This window comes from Terrapene carolina, unplaced genomic scaffold, assembly GCF_002925995.2.
Source record: "Terrapene carolina triunguis isolate 2854851 unplaced genomic scaffold, T_m_triunguis-2.0 Scaffold461, whole genome shotgun sequence".
NCBI classification, from domain to species: domain Eukaryota; kingdom Metazoa; phylum Chordata; order Testudines; family Emydidae; genus Terrapene; species Terrapene triunguis.
The window spans coordinates 1,036,885-1,042,826 of NW_020664812.1; positions in this window are offsets into that span (position 1 = coordinate 1,036,885).

Sequence of the window (5,942 nt, forward strand, 5' to 3'; positions counted from 1 at the left end):
TGTGTGTGAGAAACGTTTGATGACTTCAGCATTTTTTTGCAATATGTTATTCATATTGTTAGGCCCTTCCCTCCCATTAGCCTTAGGTCCCTCATAACCATAATCCAGCCCTGGCGATGGGATAAGCGTGGTTTCAATCCCTGTGGAGTGACTATGTTCCAGAACCTCGTTACTGGTAACTTTATCCGGCGGTGCGATGCAGTGCATGGCACACAGATGTTGTAAATGGAACTCATCTAGCAGTTTAACAGAGCAGGTCCAGGTCTCACACCCAGCTCACAAGTTAGACAGCTTTATAGACTTTTAACTTCGTTTGAAGCTTCCAAAGGTTGCCCAGTGATGAACCGGCTTTGTTGCTATGACTTGTCAGCACCTTGTCTGTAGTAGCAAGGTTACGACAATACATACACATTGAATTACCAAATTCAAATATAAAGCTGAAGAATTATTAAATAGTAAAATTAAGAGCTTTTTTAGTCAGAGTTTAAAACTTTATAATTATGGCTACTGATATAATTTATAATTATGGAGGCGGTAACAGCCCAAGGCCTCTGCTTACATTTTTCTCACATGAATAATTTTTTTGGCAAGTTTTTTTCCCCTTACATAGATTTGCTAAAACAATGCTCCTGCTGACAGGACACAGGTGATGTTTTGTTCACGGAATATGTCGTGCTGGAAGATTTTAGGTAACAGGAGAAGTTAATTAGTATGACAAACATGAAATTGTAAAAGTCCCTTTTACTGGGAAAAAGAAGGTCAAGATGACATGAAAACACAAATGACAAGGAAATTGTATAAACAGCAAAACCTGTGTAAATTGACGCTTGCGTATGTGTGTTGTACTGGTTACATGGACAAAGGCTTAATGCTGACTGGAGAAAAGATAATGAATATGTTATGTGGAAATGGACAAGGATCCAAATGAAGGGAGGGATCCAAGTTGGAGACGTATTGGAGCAGAAACTGAAAGAACAAGACTGAAGGACCAGGGATCGGCAGCTCCGACAACCATGATGAAGTTCAGATGAGCTTCCCAGTACCTCACATGGCGAAGAAATATTTGATAATGGGCTTTGCAATCTAGCAGAAAAAAGTCTCACAAGATCCAGTGGTTGGGAGTCGAAGCTACACAAATTCAGACAGAAAAATCAGGCATTGATTTTTAATAGGGAGAGTATTTAACCATTGGAACAACTCACCAAAGTCATGGTGGATTCTCCATCACTGGCACTTTTTAAACCAAGATGGGATGTTTTGTTAATTGATCTGCTCTAGCTCAAAGAGGAATTAATTCAGGGAAGGTCTCTGGCCCGTGTTTTACAGAGGGTCAGATGAGTGCATCACACTGACCCCTTCTGGCCTGGGACTCTATGGAGCCATGAATACAAAGCAGCTATACGCTCCACTGTCTTGGGGGCTCACAAAATGTGCAATTCTGACCGGATATTAAGAGTACAGCTGACTAGAAAATGGCATTTTCCTGCTGCCTCAAAACAATTTGATCTTTGGAAACAAAAATTAGGACAAAAATGTCAAAAAAATGGAAACTTTTGATGGGAGAAAAATCTCAGAAAAATTCAGTGTCAAGAAAACTGCAGTTTTTGGTTTGCTCCTGGCTTTTGCCAACCTCCTCCCATGGTTCTCATGGGGGACTTCAATCACCCTGATATCTGCTGGAAGAGCAATACAGCGGTGCACAGACAATCCAGGAAGTTTTTGGATAGTGTAGGGGACAATTTCCTGGTGCAAGTGCTGGAGGAACCGACTTAGGGGCAGAGCTCTTCTTGACCTGCTGCTCAAACAGGGAACAATTAGTAGGGGAAGCAAAAGCGAATGGGAACCTGGGAGGCTGTGACCATGAGATGGTCGAGTTTAGGATCCTGACACAAGGAAGAAAGGAGAGCAGCAGAATACGGATCCTGGACTTCAGAAAAGCAGACTTTGACTCCGGGCAGGATCCCCTGGGAGAATAACATCAGGGGGAAAGGAGTCCAGGAGAGCTGGCTGTATTTTAGAGAATCCTTATTGAGGTTGCAGGAACAAACCATCCCGATGTGTAGAAAGAATAGTAAATATGGCAGACGACCAGCTTGGCTTAACAGTGAAATCCTTGCTGAACTTAAACACAAAAAAGAAGCTTACAAGAAGTGGATGATTGGACAAATGACCAGGGAGGAGCATAAAAATATTGCTCAGGCATGCAGGAGTGAAATCAGGAAGGCCAAATCACACTTGGAGTTGCAACTATCAAGAGATGTTAAGAGTAACAAGAAGGGTTTCTTCAGATATGTTAGCAACAAAAAGAAGGTAAAGGAAAGTGTGGGCCCCTTACTGATTGAGGGAGGCAACCTAGTGACAGAGGATATGGAAAAAGCTAATGTATTCAATGCTTTTTTAGGGTCTGTCTTCACGAACAATGTCAGCTCCCAGACTACTGCATGGGGAGGAGGTGACCAGACCTCTGTGGAGAAAGAAGTGGTTCAGGCCTATTTAGAAAAGCTGGACGTGCACAAGTCCATGGGGCTGGATGCGCTGCATCCGAGGGTGCTAAAGGAGTTGGCGGATGTGATTGCGGAGCCATTGGCCATTATCTTTGAAAACTCATGGCGATCGGGGGAGGTCATGGATGATTGGAAAAAGGCTAATGTAGTGCCCATCTTTAAAAAAGGGAAGGAGGAGGATCCGGGGAACTACAGGCCAGTCAGCCTCACCTCAGTCCCTGGAAAAATCATGGAGCAGGTCCTCAAGGAATCAATTCTGAAGCACTTAGAGGAGAGGAAAGTGATCAGAAACAGTCAGCATGAATTCACCTGACTAACCTAATTGCCTTCTATGAAGAGATAACTGGCTCTGTGGATGAGGAGAAAGCAGTGGACGTGTTATTCCTCGACTTTAGCAAAGCTTTGATACGGTCTCCCACAGTATTCTTGTCAGCAAGTTAAAGAAGTATGGGCTGGATGAATGGACTAAAAGGTGAATAGCAAAGCTGGCTAGATCATCGGGCTCAATGGGTAGTGATCAATGGGTCCATGTCTAGTTGGCAGCTGGTATCAAGCGGAGTGCCCCAAGGATCGGTCCTGGGGCCAATTTTGTTCAATAACTTCATTAATGATCTGGTGGATGGCATGGATTGCACCCTCAGCAAGTTTGCAGATGACACTAACCTGGGAGGAGTGGTAGATATGCTGGAGGGTAGGGATAGGATACAGAGGGACCTAGACAAATTAGAGGATTGGGCCAAAAGAAATCTGATGAGATTTAACAAGGACAAGTGCAGAGTCCTGCACTTAGGACGGAAGAATCCCATGTACTGCTACAGACTAGGGACCGAATGGCTAGGCAGCAGTTCTGCAGAAAAGGACCTAGGAGTTATAGTGGACGAGAAGCTGGATATGAGTCAACAGTGTGCTCTTGTTGCCAAGAAGGCTAACAGCACTTTGGGATCAAGGGATGTGATCATTCCCCTCTATTCAACATTGGTGAGGCCTCATCTGGAGTACTGTGTCCAGTTTTGGGCCCCACACTACAAGAAGGATGTGGAAAAATTGGAAAGAGTCCAGCGGAGGGCAACAAAAATGATTAGGGGGCTGGAGCACATGATTTATGAGGAGAGGCTGAGGAAACTGGGATTGTTTAGTCTGCAGAAGAGAAGAATGAGGGGGGATTTGACAGCTGCTTTCAACTACCTGAAAGGGGGTTCCAAAGAGGATGGATCTAGACTGTTCTCCGTGGTACCAGATGACAGAACAAGGAGTAATGGTCTCAAGTTGCAGTGGGGGAGGTTTAGGTTGGATATTAGGAAAAACTTTTTCACTAGAAGCGGGGTGAAGAACTGGAATGGGTTACCTAGGGAGGTGGTGGAATCTCCTTCCTTAGAGGCTTTTAAGGTGAAGCTTGACAAAGCCCTGGCTGGGATGATTTAGTTGGAGTTTGGTCCTGCTTTGAGCAGGGGGTTGGACTAGATGACCTCGTGAGGTCCCTTTCAACCCTGATATTCTATGATTCTATGGGGTGAACCACTTGGTTGCCACCCATTACCACCATCAAGCAAATGGCCTGGTGGAGAAGTTTAATGGAACTTTGGGGGCCATGATACGTATATTTGTGAATGAACACTCCAGCAATTGGGACCTAGTGTTATAGCAGTTGCTCTTTGCCTACAGGGCTGTACCACATCCAAGTTTGGGCTTTTCACCATTTGAACTCATTTATGTCCGCGAGGCTAAGGGGCCATTACAGTTGGCGAAGCAGCAATGGGAGCAGTTTCCACCTTCTCCAGGAACTAACATTCTGAACTTTGTAAACAACCTACAAAACACCCTCCGAGACTCTTTAGCTCTTGCTAGAGAAAACCTAAATGATGCTCAGGAAGAGCAAAAGACCTGGTATGATAAACATTCCAGAGAGTGTTCCTTCAAAGTAGGGGACCAGGTCATGGTCTTCAAGGCGCTCCAGGTCCATAAGATGGAAGTGTTGAGTGAAAGGCCATTTACGGTCCAAGAGCACCTGGGAGTTGTTAACTATCTCATGGCATCCCCAACCTCAAACCTAAAGCCTAAGGTATACCATGTTAATTCTCTAAAGCCCAGAGAATTCAAGGTTTTTCAGTTGACAGCCCAGGGAGGAGATGACGCTGAGTGGCCTGAAGGTGTCTACTACGAAGGAAAAAGTGACGGTGGCGTGGAAGAGGTGAACTTCTCTATGACACTCAGACATATACAGCAACAGCAGATCAAGGACCTGTGCACTAGCTTTGTGCCAATTTTCTCAGACACCCCAGGATGGACCGAACGGGCATACCACTCCATTGACACAGGTAATGCTCACCCAATTAGATCCCAACCCTACCGGGTGGCTCCTCAAACCAAAACTCCTATAATTCTATAGGGAGATCCAGTACATGCTACAGATGGGTGTAATCCACCCCTCTGAATGTGAATGGGCATCTCCAGTGGTTCTAGTTCCCAAATCAGATGGGGAAATACGCTTTTGCGTGGACTACCATAAGCTAAATGCTGTAACTCGCCCAGACAACTATCCAATGCGATGCACAGATGAGCTATGGGAGAAACTGGGACGTGAGCAGTTCATCTCTACCTTAGACTTAACCAAGGGGTACTGGCAAGTACAGCTGGATGAATCCGCCAAGGAAAGGTCAGCCTTCATCACCCATGTTGGGCTGTATGAATTTAACGTGCTCCCTTTCGGGCTGCAAAATGCACCCGCCACCTTCCAAAAACTTGTAGATAGTCTCTTAGCGGGATTTGGAGAATCTGCAGTCACTTACCTTGACAATGTGGCCATCTTTTCTGATTCATGGGCAGAACACCTGGCACAGCTACAAAACGTATTTGAGCGCATAAGGGAGGCAGGACTAACTGTTAAGGCTAAAAAGTGTCAAATAGGCCTAAACAGGATGACTTACCTTGGACACCAGGTGGGTCAAGGAACTATCAACCCCCTACAGGTCAAAGTGGATGCTATCCAAAAGTGGCCTGTCCCAAAGTCAAAGAAACAGGTCCAATCCTTCTTAGGCTTGGCCGGATATTACAGGCGATTTATACCACACTACACCCAAATCGCCGCCCCACTGACAGTCCTAACCAAAAAGAAACAGCCAAATGCAGTTCAGTGGACTGATGGGTGTCAGAAGGCCTTTAACCAGCTTAAAGCAACACTCATGTCTGACCCTGTGCTAAGGGCCCCAGACTTTGACAAACCATTCCTAGTAATCACAGATGCGTCCGAGCGTGGTGTGGGAGCAGTTTTAATGCAGGAAGGAACAGATCAAGAATTCCATCCTGTCGTGTTTCTCATAAAAAAACTGTCTGAGGGGGAAAGCCACTGGTCAGTCACCGAAAAGGAATGTTATGCCATTGTGTACACTTCTGGAGAAGCTACGCCCATACGTTTGGGGATGGCGTTTCCACCTGCAGACT